Genomic DNA, 22,647 nt, shown 5'->3' with positions numbered 1-22,647 from the left:
TTCTGGAAACAGATGAAAATCGGATGGGGCCAAATCGGGACAGTATGGAGAATGATCTATGACAGTGAACCAATGGCACCGGATTGTTGCAGATATCACAACACTCATGGGTGGTCTGGTATTATCAGCTGAATGAGAGGGTGCTCCATGTGTGGACGATGTATCTGAATTCGTGCTTTCAGAAACTCGGTTACTGCGCTCTGCTTCTAATGCACCGACATACAACGAAGTGACAAAAGTCATGGGGTACCTCCTAATATCGCGTCGGACCTCCCTTTTCCCTGCGTAGTGCAGTAACTCGACATCGCATGGACTCCCAAGTCGCTGGAAGTCCCCTGCAGAAATATTGAGCCATGCTACCGCTATAGCCGTCCGTAATGGCGAAAATGTTGCCGGAGCAGGATTTTGAGCACCGACTGCCTTCTCGATTATGTCCTATAAATGTTCGATGGGATTCATCTCGGGCGATCTGGGTGGCCAAACCATTCGCTCGAATTGTCCAGAATGTTCTTCAAACCAAACGCAAACAATTGTGGTCTGGTCACTTGGCACATTGTCATCCACAACAATTCGATCGTTGTTTCGGAACATGACGTCCATGGTGGCGGCAAATGGTCTCCGAGTAGCCGAACATAACCAATCTAGTCAATGATAGGTTCAGTTGGTGTAAAACCAGCCCACACCATTACGGGGTCACCACCAACCTGCATTGACAACTTGGGTCCATGGCTTCGTGGGGTCTGAGCCACCCTCGAATCCTGCTGTCAGTTCTGTCCATCTGAAATCGGGGTTCATCTGACCAGGCCACCGTTTTCCAGCAGTCTAGGGTCCAGCTGATATGGTCATGAGTCCAGGAGAGTAGGTGCAGGCGATGTCTTGCTGTTAGCAAAGGCACTCACATCTGTCGTCTGCTGCCATTGCCGATTAACGCTAAATTTCGCCGCACTGTCCTGATACGTTCGTCGTGCATCCCACATTGATTTCTGCGGTTATTTCACGTAACTGTATGCAAACGCCGCTGCTCTCGGTCTTTGAGTAGTGGCCGTCAGCCACTGAGTTGTCCGTGGTGAGAGGTAACGCTTGCCATTTGGTGTTCTCGGCACACTCTTGACACTGTGGATCTCGGAGTATTGAATTCCCTAACTATTTCCAAAATGGAATCTGCCGTGCGTCTAGCTCCAATTACCATTCCTCGTTCAAAGTCTGTTAATTCTCGTAGTGCGGCAACCACCACTTTGGAAATCATTTCACATGAATCACCTGAGTACAAATGACAGACCGCGCGACCGCTACGGTCGCAGGTTCTAATCCTGCCTCGGGCATGGATGTGTGTGATGTCCATAGATTAGTTAGGTTTAAGTAGTTCTAAGTTCTAGGGGACTGATGACCTCAGAAGTTAAGTCCCATAGTGCTCAGAGCCATTTGAACAAATGGCAGATCCGACAACGCACTGGGTACGCGTTGCTACCGCCATCTATACAAATGCATAACGTTAGCCCATGACTTTTATCACTTCATTGTAGTTACATTACACACCGCCATGTTACGCGCAGCAGTTCGGAGCCCTCTAACGGCAGAGGGTCGCCACTCGCGTCAGAGAAGCGGGAAAGTCGACTGAGTAATATGCAAGGTATGTAATACCTCAAGTGATATTGAGAACAGAATAAAAAATTCGGAGGCATTACGTTTCGGCAAGCCCTCTTACGTCCGTGAAGATCACGAAAATGGAAAGTCTGCTTTCATTTTAGAGAATCGAATAGATAAATAGTACTTCTTGTATTGGTCAGTGTATTTTAGAAATTATGTTCAGCAGTAATTATTGAAAACAGTTGACATCTCCCACAGCAAATTCATACTGAGGAAGCCATTGCAGCAACCAATCAGCTTTGAAGTGTGTAAGTCTTATTTTATTAAACTTCCTGGCAGATTAAAACTGTGTGCCCGACCGAGACTCGAACTCGAGTCTCGGTCTCGGTCGGGCACACAGTTTTAATCTGCCAGGAAGTTTCATATCAGCGCACACTCCGCTGCAGAGTGAAAATCTCGTTCTGGAAACATCCCCCAGGCTGTGGCTAAGCCGTGTCTCCGCAATATCCTTTCTTTCAGGAGTGCTAGTTCTGCAAGGTTCGCAGGAGAGCTTCTGTAAAGTTTGGAAGGTAGGAGACGAGATACTGGCAGAAGTAAAGCTGTGAGGACCGGGCGTGAGTCGTGCTTCGGTAGCTCAGTTCCCGAGTTCGAGTCTCGGTCGGGCACACAGTTTTAATCTGCCAGGAAGTTTCATATCAGCGCACACTCCGCTGCAGAGTGAAAATCTCATTCTGGAAACATCCCCCAGGCTGTGGCTAAGCCGTGTCTCCGCAATATCCTTTCTTTCAGGAGTGCTAGTTCTGCAAGGTTCGCAGGAGAGCTTCTGTAAAGTTTGGAAGGTAGGAGACGAGATCCTGGCAGAAGTAAAGCTGTGAGGACCGGGCGTGAGTCGTGATTCGGTAGCTCAGTTGGTGGAGCACTTGCCCGCGAAAGGCAAAGGTCCCGAGTTCGAGTCTCGGTCGGGCACACAGTTTTAATCTGCCAGGAAGTTTCATATCAGCGCACACTCCGCTGCAGGGTGAAAATCTCATTCTTTCTTATTTTATTATTCGTATCAATTTTGGATGTGAAACCAAACTACGGAAGGTACACATTTAGATTTACAGTGGATTCAATAAATGTATCCCTTCAATAGATAGGTGTGAATACACTCGAAACCGGTAAAACTAAAAAAAAATATTTTGAAGACCTAAATAGTGACTGGTTACTGCAAAACCTTCCCCTGTGATATACGCTACAGTCACTGTAATTCTAAATCCAATATGAGTAAAGACAGGTATTTACAATGGACAAAGTCGTAGCATCACTTCAGCATATGAACAGGCTCAGCAGGGTCATCCTTAAGACAGGACATATGAGTACTGAAACCAAAACGGAAACGTCCTTGTGAGTGGCAATAGAAACAATTCAAACGCCTCGGACATTTGACGCTGTGCAGCTACTAGTGACGTCACAAAATACTGCAAGGTTTCCGCAGTTTCACTTTCTTCTGCCTTGCGGCGTCACGCGAATGCAGTATGGAGGGGCATGTGGTAGCACACCACTCTGCCGGACGTTTTACCCACTTTCCTGACCGTGGAGCCGCTACTGATCGTTCAAGCAGCTCTTCAGTTGACATCACGAGGCTAAGTGCACATGTCTTCCCACCAAGGGAAAATCCTTGGCAGTACTGGAAATCGAACCCAGGTCCTCCGCGTGGCAGCCATCTACACTACGAAGGCGGATGGAAATATACGCAAAAATCGTAGGATATTCTTATGTGTTGTTGTTGTTGTTGTGGTCTTCAGTCCTGAGACTGGTTTGATGCAGCTCTCCATTCTACTCTATCCTGTGCAAGCTCCTTCATCTCCCAGTACCTACTGCAACCTACATCCTTCTGAATCTGCTTAGTGTATTCATGTCTTGGTCTCCCTCTACGAATTTTACCCTACACGGTGCCCTCCAATGCTAAATTTGTGATCCCTTGATGTCTCAGGACATGTCCTACCAACCGATCCCTTCTTCTAGTCAAGTTGTGCCACAAACCTCTCTTCTCCCCAATCCTATTCAATACCTCCTCATTACTTACGTGATCTACCCACCTAATCTTCAACATTCTTCTGTAGCACCACATTTCGAAAGCTTATTCTTATGTTCCGTCGTTTATGTTGTTATGAAAATGAAGTGATAGTATGTCATCGTTAGCCGGGAGACGTCGTCTGATGCTGTATGGCCGCCTGGTGGAGGTCTTCCTACAGGGCGTCCTGGGAGGAAGGTCAGTATTCATGGGATTTGACGTTAATTCGAAGCAAAAACTCTGGTAAACATTGCCTCCACAATGCATACCTTAAGAGCTGTGAGCGCTTCTTCAACGTCGACAGTGTGGAACAAATTTCTTCTATTTCAAGCTCCTTTATTTCCGTATTTTGAGGTGACAATACTGTATGCGCCAAAACAAGAAAAAAATAGCCAGTAAACTTGGGCTCTAAAGCGCATACCGTAAGACCTACTGAAACATATCTGCTCTAGGAGTGTTCATAGTGTTTAAGATAAGCATTTTAGAGCTCTTTTTGCTTCGAGTGATCGTTCCTGTAGTATCTTCGACTACTGACCACTCCTCTTGAAATGATTAGGACATCACAATCAGTTATAGTTCAGTGATCGCAAGTAGATTCCTGACTATTGCAGTGGCTGGACACGGCATCTTTACGCTCCTACCTCAGCCTATAAGTTAACACGATTTTGTAAATGTGTCTATGGTAACGCGTCAATGTCGTCATAGCTCTGTAGACGGCTATTGTTTACGCCTGCATCCGTTTGCGCTTCGCAGTTGAAAGCTGGAAACAACGCTGCAAGCTGTCAGGGATCTTGTAACAGCGTTTTAACATTAGTCTCCGGGCAAAGAGAATCAACGACGCGGCAGGAAATGGAACCCGCGAACCCAGCGAATTAGAGCACCAACTCTAACCAACTAGCCACGAGTTGCGGACGCGTTGTTATAATAATCTGAAACTTTAAGGTTAATTTTTCGCAGGTTTAGTGATCTTGCACATAAATTATAAGCTGTTCTGGTGTTTTATTCGTGTGCTGCTTTATGTTTCGCGGGTTCGTCTAATCAAAGGTTTACTTAAATTGTTACGCTAATAATGATTTGTATACAATAATGATGGATCTACAACCGACTTTTACTGTAACGTTCATACAAACATCAATAATTAATGATAGTACGTCTTGAGTGTACGAAATCGAGATTATTGGCATCACTCACTGTGAAACTTCAGTGAGCGTTAAACATCATGCCCGCCGTAGTACTACCAGATGGCTATCGCATTCATCTCACTCCAAAATCATACATGTCACACGACTCTCGCTTCTCGGCGTTAGCAACAACTCTTGAGATCTCTGCAGACGTTTATAAAGCTTCTACATCAATTGATATTAACAATAAAGAACACCCTTCCTACTCTCCATGATTTCCTTAAATGGCGTGTTTGAGTTTGTGTGTGTGTGTGTAGAGAGAGAGAGAGAGAGAGAGAGAGAGAGAGACCAGCAGTGAGGGAGGAGGAGAGAGGGGGGAGGGAGAGCGCGTTCGTTTGGGAGTGGGAGAGGTTTACGAATATTACTTCAGTCAATACAAGACTTATGGACAGGCATTGTACTCATGAATCTTTAAGCGGAGAGCAGACTGAAAGATATTTCTCTAATACATATGTTACACTTTGTTATTATATATCGCTAACGCTCACGTTCTTCAACAGCAAATGTTTCATCTGGACCCATGTTGATTTGTACATAGTGTTCAGTTAGACTGAAGACAATTTTTAATTCGATTTTAATTGCATGTTTTCTCTGTATCAACAACTGGACAACGAAGTATATAACTTATCGTAGCATCGCTAATCACATTTTTTCCCCCTAAGAGGTGGAGCCACGCCCACACCTGCATGATGGCCAACACAAAAGGTCTACTGCCATCTCTGCAGAATGGTTAGGATGTGGGTATTGCGATGTCTGCCTACGTCTGTTTAAGATTAACCATTAATCTGCACTCATCTGGAGATGGATTGGGCATTCATCTGGAGATAGATTGGGTCGAAAGTTGAACGAAGGGTAGCGGTTTGAAGGGCAGAGGAAAAAATGTGCCAGGGCAAGAGCCAAGGCAAAAAAATCTTTGTAAGAGCAGTAGCGGTTTTCTTGCTGCCTGCGACAGGTCATGCAAGGGTAGACTTTTTTAGTAGTGGGTATCATGCAAGTCGATACCTTTCTCGTTGTGCGGTGGTGTTACTAGGCGGCTGCCGCTGGGTGCCGGTGTTGATTTCCAGGTCAGCGTCAGCATACGTGTAAAAGTTAGGTTCTTCATCGATTTGTGTCCGATAAGTCATATTTCAGATTCACAGTGTAGGGTCGTGTTGGCAGTTCGTTTGTGCGTCAGCGTGCGAGCTTGTCGGTTTCCCTGCCGCAGCCTGTTAGTCGGCTTTAATACAAGCTGGCATATCCAGTCAACTTTGCTGTCACGCAGGGGTTTGCCGATATTCTCGCTTGTGGATGTATATTAGCTTGCCATAGGTGGTTATGCCCTAGCTAGTAGAGTCTTTGGCCGCTTATGCTTCCACCTATGGTTGTGAACATAGTTTCCCAGAGTAAGGATGAAAGGATTGTTCGAGTGTCTCGAGTTACTGTATAGTCGCGTGGCGAGTTTTTTGAATACTTCCTTGAGGTCCTCAAGGCGGTATTCATTGTGAAGATCCACGGTGTGTGTGTGTAGCGTGGAGCGTTGCTAATGATGCGTGGCAATTTGTTCTGTAAGAACTGCAGGCGGCGCAGGCGTGTTGGAGCTGCTTATCCCCAGACTGGAGCTGCGAATGTCATCAGAGGTCTAATCAGTGTCATGTATATGGACCTCGACACCCTCCTATTCATTGTACTTTCCCTGTTGAGCATTGGGTAGAATTTGCTTGAGCCTCGCGTGCGCTCTGTTGGTAACGTAATCAATGTGGTCCTCCCACGTAAGTTTCCAGTCCAGCCTGACACCGAGATATCTGACTTTCTCTCGGAAACGTATTGGGCGTGCGATCGACAGTGTTGATGTTTGCGCAGTAGCTTCGGTTCGCGTGTGAACAGAATTGCTTCGCACTTGTCGACGTTTACTTTAATACGCCATCGTTCCAATCAAGGCTTGGCAGTTCTGAGTGCCGTCTGTATCCGTGAATTTATGTTCGACGGTTTCCAATCTTGCCCAAGGATGGCTGTGTCATCCGCGTAGATGGCTAACTTTGTGTTTTGTGTTGCTGGGAAGTCATTGATGTACAGGTTGAACAAGATGGGCCCCAGGATGCTTCCCTGAGTACTCCAGCTTGGATACCGTGTTGTGCCGATTGTTCGCCCTGCACGTCAGAGATGAAACATCTGTTCGTGAGATATGATTGTATGAGACGTATGAGTCCGTCGGGGAAACCAACATCGCTGAGTTTGCGTTATAAGGCCGTTGTGCCAGAGACGATCGAAAGTGTGGCGTTGCTCGTGTTGTAGCCGTGTGTTATATGTTCGACTACGCGGAGGAGTTGTGTTGAGTGGTGATTCCTAAAGCGGAATTGCTCCGGTCTTAGGGTGTCATTGGTGATGCAGTCCTATTGATGCGATTAAGTATTACCTTCTCAAAAATCTTGCCGAGCGAGCACAGCAGGCTGATGGGTCGGTAATTATGTGGGAGCGAGTGGTCTTTCCCTGGCTTCCTGAACATCAGGACCTTGGCCGCCTTCCAAAATGCGGGGGAGGAATGTGGTGTCACCGCCAGACACCACACTTGCTAGGTGGTAGGTAGCCTTTAAATCGGCCGCGGTCCGTTAGTATACGTCGGACCCGCGTGTGGCCACTATCAGTGATTGCAGACCGAGCGCCGCCACACGGCAGGTCTAGAGAGACTTCCTAGCACTCGCCCCTGTTGTACAGCCGACTTTGCTAGCGATGGTTCACTGACAAAATACGCTCTCATTTGCCGAGACGATAGTTAGCGTAGCCTTCAGCTACGTCATTTGCTACGACCTAGCAAGGCGCCATTATCAGTTGCTATTGATATTGTAAAGAATGTACAGACAAGAGCTACGTTCAACATTAATGGATTAAAGTTAAGTATTCCACCAGCTACATCCTTTTTTTCTAGTCTAACTTCCTTGTCCTGTTCCAGACCTCACGCCAGCCTGCGTGAGCTAAAACGCGTGCCTTTCGGCTTCCTCTTACATTAGTGGGTTGGCCCTCTTGCCAATCCACAACAAAAAAGTCAGGGGAGTGTTGGTGTTTTAGGATGGCATTCACTATGTATGCAAGGTATTCTACGGCTCTACCCGTGAACTCGTGGAGGACGGGTTTGAATGCCATCAGGCCCAGGGGCTTTCCTAGCGTTGGTATGCTTGATAGCCATAATTTCATTTGTGCTAGTACGTCTGATTTCGTCGCGCGAGGGCTGGACTACAAGTCGTGTAACCTCCTGGTCCGTTTCAAGTGTGAATACTGGATCTGAAGGAGCCAGATCTTGCATGAGAGACGCTGCAAGTGTTGGGCCATAAGCTCTGCCTCCTCCTTCGCGGAGTAGGCTGGGCCGTCTGTTCCCTGTAGCGTGAGAACGTGAAGTTTCATGTTTCCCCCTGGTGAAGTGTCTGGCTAGGTTTCACACGCCAGGACATGTGGTATCTAGCCTTGCGAGCTTCTGGCGCCATTGTTCGTTTCGAAATGTTTGTAGTTTATCTCGTATTATACCCTGGAGTCTGTTGACGTGCAGTTTATAGAACGGGCGCCTTGTAAGTTGCCAGTATCTCATGAAGCGGTTCCTCATTGAGATACGGCCCAGGATTTTCTGGGGCAGGGCCGTCGAGTGTCGTTTTGGTGTTGTAAGGGAATGGCATCAGTCATCGCTTCTTGGACAGCGGTAGTATGACCTCCACCGCCTCACTCTTATTTTTGGCTCAGTATCCAGGGAAAGTAACGATTTATGTTACGCAAAATCTAACAATGTCGTCAATCCTCTAATAAACTACTTTTTTTTGGACTTCGTTGTCACATTGCTTGTATGATAGTCACATCATATTCGTTCAAGATAGATCGTATTTGTTTTCCATGTCGAGATTCTAAAATGGAAAGAAACAATGTTACTTTCTAAATGATGACTAGCTGAGAACCTCAGCTGCCGACAGGTGCTCGATGTGGACAGCTGAAAATGTGTGCCCCGACCGGGACTCGAACCCGGGATCTCCTGCTTACATGGCAGACGCTCTATCCATCTGAGCCACCGAAGACACAGATGAATATCGCGACTGCAGGGACTTTTCCCTTGCACGCTTCCCGTGAGACTCACATTCCCAACTGTCCACAATTCTACATATGTATTGTACCTTATAGATATTTGCCCAACCACTCATTACTCGCGCACGCTTTGGCGATTCCCGTAAGAGTTTGGGCAACCTGTGCGCATTCGCACAGGCGAAGGTCACTGGCTGGGTAGCCTTTAACTATATATACGAAGACAGTAACTTGTTCTCGAAAGAACAGTTACTGTTGATGACCATGCAGCTTTTCCTGAAATAAATGATGACTAGCTGACAACCTCAGGTGCCGACAGGTGTTGTTGATATAGCTCGATGTGGACAGCTGAAAATGTGTGCCCCGACCGGGACTCGAACCCGGGATCTCCTGCTTACATGGCAGACGCTCTATCCATCTGAGCCACCGAAGACACAGATGAATAGCGTGACTGCAGGGACTTATCCCTTGCACGTTTCCCGTGAGACTCACATTCCCAACTGTCCACAATTCTACATATGTATTGTACCTTATAGATATTTGCCCAACCACTCATTACTCGCGCACGCTTTGGCGATTCCCGTAAGAGTTTGGGCAACCTGTGCGCATTCGCACAGGCGAAGGTCACTGGCTGGGTAGCCTTTAACTATATATACGAAGACAGTATCTTGTTCATCATTTATTTCAGGGAAAAGCTGCATGGTCATCAACAGTAACTGTTCTTTCGAGAACAAGTTACTGTCTTCGTATATAATGTTACTTTCGACTAGAAGGCGTATCGTGAAATATAGCGCAAATGTGAAAATATGGTGAATCATATTCACAGAATCTTCCGTAGGTTCTTGGTAGAACAAGATCATAATAAATGAAAAATACTAGTTTGCTTTTGTTTTACAATATTAATTTATTGTGTTAACCGGTTTTCGGCTTACAAGGCCGTTATCAGACATTTACTAGCTATTGTAGCCACTGCACCAGTCCTCATTATTAAACGTTCGTGACACTGGGTCTATGCGTTTTCATACCACGCTCTATGTGAAAAGTGAGTGCCGCCCCCCATACTCTTTTTACGTGGGTAATGTGGTTTTCGCAGCCTAGCGAACACTTGTGTGTTTTTTTGGGCGGGGTGGGAGGGGGGGGGGGGCAGCTGGTGGTGATAGAACTAACCGGGTTACCACGGATGTGTGGCGGCGCCAGCCAGTAAGCGGGAAAGAGATGGATCACAATAATGGAGAGGAGGATGGCAATAACTCTCTATACCGAGCGAGTGTGGCCGCTTAGGCCGTACGGCAGACAGGCGACAAACGGCCCGAGACGGACACCGCCGCCGAACGTAATTTATGGATGGCGCAAGAGTGGTCGCTTTATTTCCTAATTCCGTATCGGGAAGGAGCCTATCCGCACCCCATGAATATTTATATTGGTAATCCCGAGGCACGTGGCGCAGCGGGCGGGTTCATTCGCCGGCAGCCTATCGCCTATTTTGAATACCAGCATAGTTTCTCAGGTCTGCATGTGGTCATGTATTTACAAAATTTGTTCCTTATATATGAAGGGCTTATTTAAATAGTGGTACAAGTCCATTTTTGTTCATTCTGAGATACAGAGTCCTAAAGTTAAATGAGCGCGGAAAAATCTGCAGTTGAAATACCAGAAATATTCAAGCATATGTCTTCTTGCTAGAGATGAACCTGTCTTTCTGTTTGTTTGGACCATTAATTTCAGAAGCATTATAGACAGAAAAGTGGAGGTAATGGACTTGTACCACTACTGAAATAAAACCTTCATATGCCTTTTATTCCTGTAAAAATTAACGACAGTGTCGTTTCATTACTTCTTAGTGAAGAACTGAGGTAGATCTAAATCTCTAAACGTCAGTGCTGTCTTAAAATGGATTTGGATCCTCTAAAAGTTTCGGATGTAAATAGAAAAAATACTATTTAATTTCAGACAATATACACTGAGGTGACAGTAGTCACGAGATACCTACCAATTTAGTATCGGATCTCTTTTTGCTCGGCGTGATGAAGCGACTCGACGAGGCACGCACTCAACAGATTGTTGGACGTCCCCTACAGAAATATTGAGCAATGTTGCCTCTACAGCCGCCCAAAACTGCGAAAGTGTTGCCGGTGCAGGATTTTGTACACGAACTGATCTCTCGATTCGAGCGGTTCTAGCCGCTTCAGTCTGGATCCGAGCGACCGCTACGGGCGCAGGTTCGAATCCTGGCTCGGGCATGGATGTGTGTGATGTCCTTAGGTTAGTTAGGTTTAAGTAGTTCTGAGTTCTACTGGACTGATGATCTCAGATGTTAAGTCCCATACTGCTCAGAACCATTTGAACACAAGAGAAGTGGTCGGATTAAGAACAGTGTAAGACAAGGATGCAGTTTTTCTCTCCCAATGTTCAACCGATACAGCGAAAAGGCAATAACGAAAGTAAAAGAAAAATCCAGGAGTTGGATTAGAATTCAGGGTCAAAGTATAGCTGTGGTAAGATTCGATAATGATATGGTTATCTTCAGGGAAAGGAAGAATAACAGGACCTTTTGACGACTGAACTGTCTAAAGAGGGCAGATAACGGATTAAGAGTAAACCAAAGAAACACGAAGGTAATGAGTATGTAACACCTCCGTTTATTTATCCCGACCTGATCTGATCGAATAGCAGCCCAATAATTATTATTAATGTGACCGTGTACACAATGGGGCTGGCAATCGGAATTGAGTGCTACGGAAGTTGTTACTTTCCAGTTCGCCCTTCTCAATACTGTAATAATGAAATGTCTGGTAACAAGAAAAACACCAACACAGTTTCACTAATTACGAACCTACATTCGTCTCAAAAACACAAAAAGGAGAAGACAGCCACTGCCTTCGTCATACATATCTAATTACGGCTAATCTCAGCACAGGCTTCTTCATTTTCCATTATCATCACACGCTAATCCATCACTGCATCCAACACTGCAATCCAACACTGCAATCCAAGGTGATGCCGGCGCGGTAGACGCGAAACCAAAATATCGGCACTAGAAATGTCACTGACCACTTCCGTAATGATACTTCTTCACTTTCCCGGTATTATTTCTAGTACAAAGGGGTCTAACCACGGCGATGGCGACCCCCTTCTCCGTTAAAGCCTTGCATTACAACAACTGGCCTCCACCCTCGCTCTACCCGCAACATGGCACTCGCTCAACTCCACACTCGCTCTCGCAACACGACACAATCGATTGTTCGCCCTATCGACCTGTGCCGAGTGCAAATTTATAGTAAGGGCCTGCAGACTCCTTACAAGTAGCACCAGAAATGAGACAAATGTCAAAACTGGGCACCACTTAGTAGAGGAAGAGTACGAATTTTGCTACCTTGGAAGTAAAATAACTGAGGGAGTATATAAGGAGAAGACTGGCAGGGACGAGGAGGACGCTCCTCGCTGAAAGGAATCTGCTAGTATCAGTCTTGGGCCTTAACTTGAAGAAATTCCTGAGAATGTAGTCTGAAGAACAGCGTTGTGGGGTACTGAATCGTAGACTGTAGCAAAACCGAGAAAGAAGAGAATGGAAGAGTTTGAGATGTGTTGTAGAAGGATGCTGAAAATGAAATTGACAGATGAGATATGAGGGGATTCTCCGCAGAATCGGCGTGAAAAGGAAACTGTGTGACTAGAAGAAACGACAGTATGATTGGAAATGTGGTAAGAAATCAGGGAATAAGAGGAGCTACAGAGGGCAGGTACGTTAGGGAAAGATGGAGAGTGGAATATGTCCAACAGGTAATCGAGGAAGTTGGCAGTAGGTTCTACTCTGAGGTGAACACGCTGGCGCAGAGGAGTATGTCATCGCTGGCCGCATCAAACCAGACAGTAGACGGATGAGAAAGGGGAAAAAATGGGGAACCAGTTGTGTCCCCTCTCGGTGCCACTTAGCAGATGTAGGGGAGGGAGCGTAGTTGCAGGAAGGCCCCAACTCGCAACTGGGTCACAGTCTCCCGGCTGGCATCGTTCATAGCGTATTGTGACCAATGACGGCCCCCATGCGGCCTCGTCCCACTGCCGCTACGCCACCCTCCTCTCGTCACTCACCCTTTCCTCCATCCCCCATCACCACCTTTCCCCCACGCTTGTGACACTGAGTGGTGGCAGACTCCTTTCTGGTGCCTCCTGTGTAAATACCACACAGACAAATACCCCGCCAAATGCACAAGAGTCACAAAAAGCGTTGCATGGCATGTGTACCTCACCATCCAGTTGTTAAAGTCGATCTCTCCATCTCCCACATCCCGCCGGCTACATGTTCACTGACCCCTCACGTAGTTGCACAAGTTAGTTTTCCCTTGTATGTCTTGTTTGTCTTGTGTTAACTCGGTTTGTCTTACTGTAAATCCACCTGTATTTTCACATAAATGTACACTACTGGCCATTAAAATTGCTACACCACGAAGATGACGTGCTACAGGAAGAAGATGCTGTGATATGCAAATGATTAACTTTTCAGAGCATTCACACAAGGTTGGCGCCGGTGGCGACACTTACAACGTGCTGACATGAGGAAAGTTTCCAATCGATTTCTCATACACAAACAGCAATTGACCGGCGTTGCCTGGTGAAACGTTGTTGTGATGCCTCGTGTAAGGAGGAGAAATGCGTACCATCACGTTTCCGAATTTGATAAAGGTCGGATTGTAGCCTATCGCGATTGCGGTTTATCGTATCGCGACATTGCTGCTCGCGTTGGTCGAGATCCAATGACTGTTTGCAGAATATGGAATCGGTGGGTTCAGGAGGGTAATACGGAACGCCGTGCAGGTTCCCAACGGCCTCGTATCACTAGCAGTCGAGATGACAGGCATCTTATCCGCATGGCTGTAACGGATCGTGCAGCCACGTCTCGATCCCTGAATCAACAGATGGGGACGTTTGCAAGACAACAAGCATCTGCACGAACAGTTCGACGACGTTTGTAGCAGTATGGACTATCAGCTCGGAGACCATGGCTGCGGTTACCCTTGACGCTGCATCACAGACAGGAGCGCCTGCGATGGTGTACTCAGCGACGAACCTGGGTGCACGAATGGCAAAACGTCATTGTTTCGGAGGAATCCAGGTTTTTTTACAGCATCATGGTGGTCGCATCCGTCTTTGACGACATCGCGGTGAACGCACATAGGAAGCGTGTATTCGTCATCGCCATACTGGCGTATCACCCGGCGTGATGGTATGGGGTGCCATTGGTTACACGTCTCGGTCCCCTCTTGTTCGCACTGACGGCACTTTGAACAGTGGACGTTACATTTCAGATGTGTTACGACCCGTAGCTCTACCCTTCATTCGATTCCTGCGAAACCCTAAATTGCAGCAGGATAATGCACGACCGCGTTTGCAGGTCCTGTACGGGCCTTTCTGGATACAGAAAATGTTCGACTGCTGCCCTGGCCAGCACATTCTCCAGATATCTCACCAACTGAAAACGTCTAGTCAATGGTGGCCGAGCAACTGGCTCGTCACAATACGCCAGTCACTGCTCTTGATGAACTGTGGTATCGTGTTGATGCTGCATGGGTAGCTGTACCTGTACACGCCATCCAAGCCCTGTTTTACTCAATGCCCAGGCGTATCAAGGCCGTTATTACGGCCAGGGGTGGTTGTTCGGGGTAGTGATTTCTCAGGATCTATGCACCCAAATTGCGTAAAATGTAATCACATGTCAGTTTTAGTATAATATGTTTGTCCAATGAATACCCGTTTATCATCTGCATTTCTTCTTGGTGTAGCAATTTTAATGGCCAGTAGCGTAGAATTACCCATGTGTATGTTTTGTCAGTCTTGGCCTTATTGCAGCTATAAATTAACCAGTACCTATGTCTGTATGCAAAATTGTCTCCGCCTTTCTATACAAGTGTTATGAATTATACAATACTGTCAGCTATACAACTTAGCAGAATCTTAATGCATACTGGTTAGACACTGGACTCGCATTCGGGAGGACGACGGTTCAATCCCGCGTCCGGCCATCCTGATTTAGGTTTTCCGTGATTTTCCTAAATCACTCCAGGCAAATGCCGGGATGGTTCCTCTGAAAGGGCACGGCCGACTTCCTTCCCCATCCTTCCCTAATCCGATGAGACCGATGACCACGCTGTCTGGTCTCCTTCCCCAAAACCAACCAACCAACCATCTTAATGCATACACGTAGAGTAAACCAAAACTAATACTGTCATTAGCTATAGAAAGACCTAAAGCTAATATTATATTCATGTATAATACATACAAACAGATTAATTAAATCTAAGACTAATTTTTAAAATTAAGTAATATGCTAAACATAGTTAACAACAAAAATTGGAGAAAAATAACATGTCAAACAGACTAAGAAACAATAAAGAGGATGAAATGAATGGTGTAAAAAAGAAAAAAAAGAAAGAAAGTTTACAGTAATACTCATTGCAGCGTCGTGTCTTGTGACCTTGCTCAATACTCACGAACTTTACACGTATGTTTGTAATCTGTACACTGTGTAGTGGGTATAAAAGCAGATATTTTTATTGGTGACTGAGAACTGCGAGCTGAACAACATTACATTAGTATTTTCTTCATTTGCAGACTATTAATTATAACTATTAGTAGTAGCGCGGTTTTAAGCTGGTTAGTACCTCCAAGTACATGTGGCAAGAGCAAGCCATTAATGTTTATTTTCCCCTGGGCTGCAGGTTAGATGCTGAAGTGTGGACGCGTGTCTGTAAAACGGTTAGGCTGTACTGACGAACGTAGTCCACATAGTAGTGCAGTTAGGACCATGCAAAAAACATCGGGTAGTAAATTATGTTACTTGTTTTTGGAAGCCAGATGCAGAGAAAAAGCAGCCAACACACTCATGTGTGTACACATTGAAGTATCACATATAAAAATATCTGCTCTTATATCCATTACACCCTGTATAATTTTTTATTTGCATTTATATGTTACTATCTCATCACCGAAGTAAATATATCAATTCAGTCAAATGTTCTTCCTGACATACCTCCGTGATTTCAGACCCAGAGGTCTGACTTACACCACTGTTGTGAATTTGTCATGTTCACCTTAGCAATACAATCTAGTGCCTGGCTAACAGTTGAGTAATTCAATGTTGAGGCGGAGAGGGAATGATGTAAAGGATCAATTCATGACCTTGTCGAGGTCTGTTTGACTGTCATATAGTCTATGTAGATGTTTCGTATAATCATACGTATACTTTTGGTTTGCTACGTCTGAAAGGGTAGGAAGAGAATTTGAAACTTAGATGTACCAATGGGGCCCAGGCAGAGTGAAAGAGGCCACCCTATGTCTCAACTGCTGCCTGGCTCGATCAAATGCTCTGGAATCTCAGCACTCACAACAGCCACGTCCATCTACACCTACATCTAAGTGCTTACTCTGCAGTTTACACTCAAGTGCCTGCCAGAAGGTTCATTGAGGCGTCTTGGGACTATTTCTTTACAGTTTCACTATCGAACAGTGCACGGGAAAACAGAGCGCTTCAATCTTCTCGTGTGCAACAAAATATTTTCGCATTCGGTTGGGAAAGTTGGGAATCGAAATTTCGTGAAAGGATTTCGCCGCAACAAAAAGGGTATTTATTTTAATGATTTCCACGTCAACTCACGTATCATATCTGTGGTACGCTCTCCCCTGTTTCACGAGAATGCAAAACGAGCTGCACTTTTTTGAACTTTCTCGATATTCTCACGGCTTTGTGTTAGACTCGTCAAGACGACAAGAGTACCCTCTCCATAAGTCGTCATCGATCTCCAATACAGTTACTCATTAGTATGGGAACACGATATCATTTATTTATTTATCTATCTGCTACTTTCTTTAGTCTGTTACCTAGGTACAAGAACAGAACGAATATTGCATGTGAATAGGCGTAAATGTAACACACAATATTTTAGCAAAATTTCAGATGCATCAGGAGAAAAAATCTACATAAATGGAAAAAAGTAATTTTCAAAAAGGGAAAAAAGTCTACTTACTACCATTTGGCCATTGGCGCATAGATATATGTTCAACCTGTATCCAGAAGACACACGCTACTGATCTACTACGCTATGCTGCATTGCTGGATCAGAAATTTTGTAATTTACAACTCTGGGCTACACTAACATGTAACACTACACTACTAGGAACTACACTACATACACTACGCTTTTGCACTTGGTATCAGGACGAAGTTAGATTTCGTATTTGCCTGAATAGTTAGCCCCCAGCATGGTGAGGTACAACTCAAGATCCACAAGGGCTGTGCTATTGTGCTACCCAAAGTGTAGACAAGAGATGACTGACAGGTTCTCAGGAAATTCTCCCTGCTCCTCCCTGAGCCTTATCTCTTGACTGCTTCCGCAAGGTTGTTTTAGGTGGATGTTCTACCGTGGCGTGGCCCGTTGTCATGATGTACAGACTCTCCTTGGATTTCTCTCAGTCATTTAGGCCTGCAGTTGCTGTTATTTTGACTATCAGAGAGTTCAGCTTATGCCACAGTTTATCGTTATTTATTGTGTAACAGACTTTTGTATTACCAATGACGTTCCTGTCGTGGTCTGTAACATCTTATCTTATGGCACATTTTCAAACGGTGTGATCCGGGTTACCGATTGCTCCACATTCACAAGTGTCTGCGGTGCATTGTCGTATTTGCAGTAAGTAGCTGGGATATAGACCATATCCCGACAGGTAGTGTATAACTCCCTTGGTCGGAAGGAAGTATGACACTGTTGATCCTTTTTGTGTTTGGAAGGAAATGGTAAGTTCTTCTCCCTGTTTCTGCCCTGTCCCTGATAATCTGGCATTCTCTACCAATGGATGCCTTCTTTTCCTTCTGCCCAGTGTCTTCTGTACCTTGTCATAATCGTCCTTTCTTGAGCCAATATTGTACACTTCTCTTTCTTACGGCTAGATCTAGAGGTTTGCAAGCCTAGTATCATCAGAAAAAACAGGAGATAATGCCATTTTGTGAAATGCAGATATGAACTATGTGCCGTGTCAGAAGAAGGGGACGCCCAAAACAAGGGAATAATGCACCTCGCAAGACAATGACGCCCTTGGTAAGCTTCCATAAGCGCCATTGTAGTGAAGAGACGTCCTTCACACTTGTTGTTCATCTGCTGGTCAACAGTAGAGCTCAATGGTCGAGGCAGTTTTTATTTAAGGGACATAACCAATACGACTGAACACAGTGCTTGCCGACTGCAGGAGAGGTATCCGTGAAGCACACTCGAGTGCATTGACAGGAAACTGTTTTTGTCAAGACTATATATTCTTTAACAGAGGAGAAGTGGATGTTACTCGAGAGTAAAAATGATTGCTAACAAAGAATCCGGTTAGTGAGAGTCAAAACTTGAGCTAGCCAATCAGAGTTATGGCATGCTAGAGAAGATAAGAGTTTGAAATATTTTTCTGCTGTGGGACTTTTTATTGCTAAACCTGATATGGGGCATGTCGAGAACTGCTGGAAGGGGTCTCAAGACTTGATTATGGATGGAGGCAACGATGCTTGGTCAGTGTCAGTGTTGTTAAATGTCTGGTCCAGATAAGTAAGCCTGCCAACAGCAATCACACCAGCAACACCTACTGTCCCTATATGCTGTCGTCTCAATATTGCTGTGTGAAAACTACTCAGTGGATGACAATGCTATTACAACAGTCATTGCTAGAAAACTGTGTGCACTGTACTACTCCTGTGAAATTCCACCTACACATTTTCCATTAGCCTCAAAACAATTACTAAAAGCCAGGAAAGTGGCCTCAGTGTACCTGCTAGTAATTTTTGGTAGACGTTAATGATAAGGAAAGATTACCTGACCAACTCGCAGAAAATGTAAGAAGGGCCGCAAGCACACAAGACAAAACCCCTGTGATTTGCTTGAATCAATGGAACACATTTTTAGATTAGATTCAGGTTACAGATAGAGAGTGTTGAAACAAATTAGAATAGTACAAGACCATAACACATGTAACAGTTTCCAGTAAAATAAAATTAATTTATTTCAGCAGAACATTAGATGGTTGAAAAACAAGGTAGATGAGCTTGTTGTATGCCTAGAAGATCTGGAAAGTTTTGAAGGGTCAGGGATTATAGACTTGCATCATTTTCGTGTAGAGTTAACATGGAAAAAGGAGGAGATGCTACTTATGTAAAAGTTTGACACAAATTTAAAAATACGGAAACAAGTAGTTTTTGTGTTGATCAGAACCTAGAAGCATGTGCTTGTGAGTTGTTACTGTAGAATAATTTTCCGATAATTGTAACAGTGTACAGATCCCCTCTAGGAAACGTGCAGCTATTTATGAGAAATCTAGATGCATTATTAAGGTACCTGTCTGACAAGAAGAAACAGAAGTTTGTGGAGATCTTAATGTAGATTTCGTAAAAGATACGGACAGGAAAAATGAACTAGAAATATTATGTAGATGTTTCAATCTAATTTCAGTAGTTATTTTCCAACTTGTGTGCAGCAAAATAGTAGGACACTGCTTGATAACATTTTTATAGACAGTGCAACAGATAATGTGTACCCAGTTATTAATGGACTGTCTGATCATGACGCACAATAAATGGAAATAAACAGTATGACACCCTACACCCCAGAAGCAGGTTCATACAATGCAGTGAGGCTTATTAATGTGAATGGGATACAATGTTTTAAGAGTAAGCTGATAGGGGAGGTGCAGGATGAGGTATATGTAGGCAAAATGTTAATGTCAAATTAAATTTATTTCACAGTATATTTTTGTCAGTATTTGAAAGTTACTTTCCTGAAAAATTATCCAAAATATCTATTAAAAAACAAGTAACCCATGGATAAATAAAGGAATTAAAATCTCATTTAAGAAGAAGTGGGAAATTTTGTAAAGGCCAGAATAACTCAAGATCCATGATGATTTCCATGTTACAAAAATACTGCATTATTTTAAATAAAGTAATTAAAATTAGCAGAATTATGCATGCATTGACAGAAACAAATAATGCAGATAATCAAATTAAGACTGTATGGGACATTATCAAATGTGAGACTGGACATCTAGATTCCATAACAATTAAACTAAATGACAATGTTATGATAATTCACAAGTTGTAGGTACTTTTAACAACCACTTTCTAAACGTACCAGCACATACAGGGTTAAATGATTAATTTGAAGAGCAAGAGAATATATTAAATGCAAATCCACAAAACTAACAGCAACTAGAAGTAACACCAACATCCTTCACTGAAATTGATACAATTCTAAAAAACAAAAGCTCTTGTTGGATTGATGGAGTTTCAGAGAGAATTACGAAAATTTATTCTAAGTTAATAAGTAATGTCTTAGTGTTATATGCAATGCATCACTGGATGGGAGATTTTCCAGATAGGTTAAAATACATATGTAATTACTTAACCACATCATAAGAAAGGTGACAAGACAGCCATAAAAATAGCTTCGTCCAGTTTCCTTACTGACGTCTTTTTCCAAAGTATTCGAAAAAGTGGTGTATACAAGAGCAGTCGCTCACTTAAGTGGAAAAAATTTACTTAGCACGTCCGAGTACAGATTCCAGAAAGATTGATCGACTGAGAAAGCTGTTTACACATTCACTCATGAAATACTACAAGCCTTAAATAATGATATATCGCCAGCTGGTATTTTTTGTGATCTCTCCTAGGACTTAAGATTGTATAGATACTGATGCTCCTTAGAAAAACTGAAGTTGTGTGGAACTGATCGCTTCGCACACAGCTGGTTTGAATAATACTTGACAAACAGAGTGCAAAAGGTTGTGCTAAATAATTCAGACAATGTCGAAAATCTAGAAAATTTTAGTGACTGAGGTAATATTAGAGAGGGAGTCCTGTATGGTTCAATTCTGCGTCCATTCTTATTCCTTATATATGTGAATGACCTTTCCCTTACCCTTAACATTCAACAAGCAAAATTGATACTTTTTGCAGATGATATTAGTGATATAGTACACCCTATTACAGGGAAAGCAACAGGGGAGTTAGTAACTGATATTTTCCAGAGAATTATTAAGTGGTTCTCTGAAAATGGACTCTCCCCAAATTTTGGAGAAAAACACACTACATTCAGTTCTATACAACAAGTAGAGTCATATGGACCATTGATGTAGCACATGAGCCAGAGTCAGTAAGTAGGGTAGAATGCTCCAAATACATTACATAATGATGGAAACTTGAACTGGAAGAAGCATATCACTGACTTTTCAAACAATTAAGTGCATCTACTTTTGCTCTTCGTATAATTGCTAATCTTGGAAATAAACGTATCAGCCTCGTGACATACTTCGCACATTTCCATTCAATAATGTGCGCAATAATTTTCTGGGTAACTCAGCACTAAGAAAGAAAGCATTGATCGCACAAAAGTGAGCAGTGAGAATAATCTGTGCTGCTCATCCGAGGGCGTCATATAGGTATCTCTTCCAGGAGCTAGGCATTTTAAAAGTGCCATCACAGTACATGTTTCACTATCGGAATTCGTCATAAGTAATTCATCACAATTTGAGAAGAACAGTGATGTACATACCTACACACTAGAGGGAAAAATGACCTTTATTACCCCTTGTTAAAGCTGTCAGTGGCTCTGAGAGGATTTAAATGTGCAACGATGAAAGTTTTTGGTCATGTCCTCCAAAACATAAAATGTCTGACAGATAGCAAAGCAAGATATAAGTCTGATTTAAAATCATCGCTCTGGGACAACTCCTATAATTCTATTAATAAATTTCTGCTTAAAAACTGATAGCCAATACAAACAATGTTGTTGCATGATTAGAATTAAAAATAATAATGTGTTCATTAATGTTAACGCCAATCATGTACACATGTCCTTTAAACATTTCAATAAAAGAATCGTTTAAATGATCTATGGAACATGTAACAAACTAACGAACAGTATTTCAGAGTACTTAGATTTTGGTTATCCCTTATCAGGGAAAATAGTAACACAGTAGAAAACAGTAGCGTAGTACCACACAACAGTTAGTGTCTAGACTACAGTTGCAGAAGCATGATAAAGGCAGAAATAATCATATATAGTGTTGTTGTTTTGCGGAATGACAATACATCAGACAGTATTTTCAGATGACTCTTCGACTGCTCCACTGGTACGTCTTATCACCATGCCATATTGCAGTACTGAATGGAACAGCAATGCGCCGAAATTAATATTCTAAGATGAATCCTTGTTCGATGCAAACAGCAATTCGGATAATATCTGCGTCGAGGAATTTCAAAAGATCTGGAATGTGACAAATACGGCGGATGTAGTGTCTTGATCCGTATCACAAGTCTGCAGGACGTCAGCCGTACTATCTATTGATTTGTTATCATGCAATGGACAATGGTCATTCTCACGATCGCACTTTACGTTTCGTAAACTTACCATATTTTATCGAAATGCATCTGTCCGTACCGGAGACTGGATCGTCTAACATCTATAGTGGCGAAAATCCTGTTTGTTTAGTTTTTGTTATGCTACAACACTGGCCAATGAGAGATCAGATGAATTCGAATAATATCGTATATTTTGATTTGTAACGTGATTTTTACAAAATGGAGCATACGTGGCGCAATAAACTGGAGAAATTACAAAATTAAAACATCACACATGTAATTCTTTAGGTTTCTTAGAAACAGTGAGTAGTGTGAAACATCACATTACACGACTATTTGACTGCTATTCCTCTGCCAATGCTAAGCTACAGGTCACCTTGAATCGTCTAGCCCTCCATCATTTCCCAAAA

The 22,647-nt window shown here is 43.6% G+C and overlaps 1 protein-coding gene across 1 annotated transcript in view; it reads left to right on the top strand.

Moving 5' to 3' along the window:
- The window catches only part of LOC126246576 (uncharacterized), a 600,905-nt gene that overhangs the window by 89,374 nt on the left and 488,884 nt on the right, over positions 1-22,647 (top strand). The gene's annotated exons all lie outside the window — the stretch shown is intronic.

Source organism: Schistocerca nitens, chromosome 1 (genome assembly GCF_023898315.1).
Source record: "Schistocerca nitens isolate TAMUIC-IGC-003100 chromosome 1, iqSchNite1.1, whole genome shotgun sequence".
Lineage (NCBI taxonomy): Eukaryota > Metazoa > Arthropoda > Insecta > Orthoptera > Acrididae > Schistocerca > Schistocerca nitens.
Note: the sequence above shows the minus strand (reverse complement) of the source record. Positions and strands in the feature narration are given on the sequence as shown.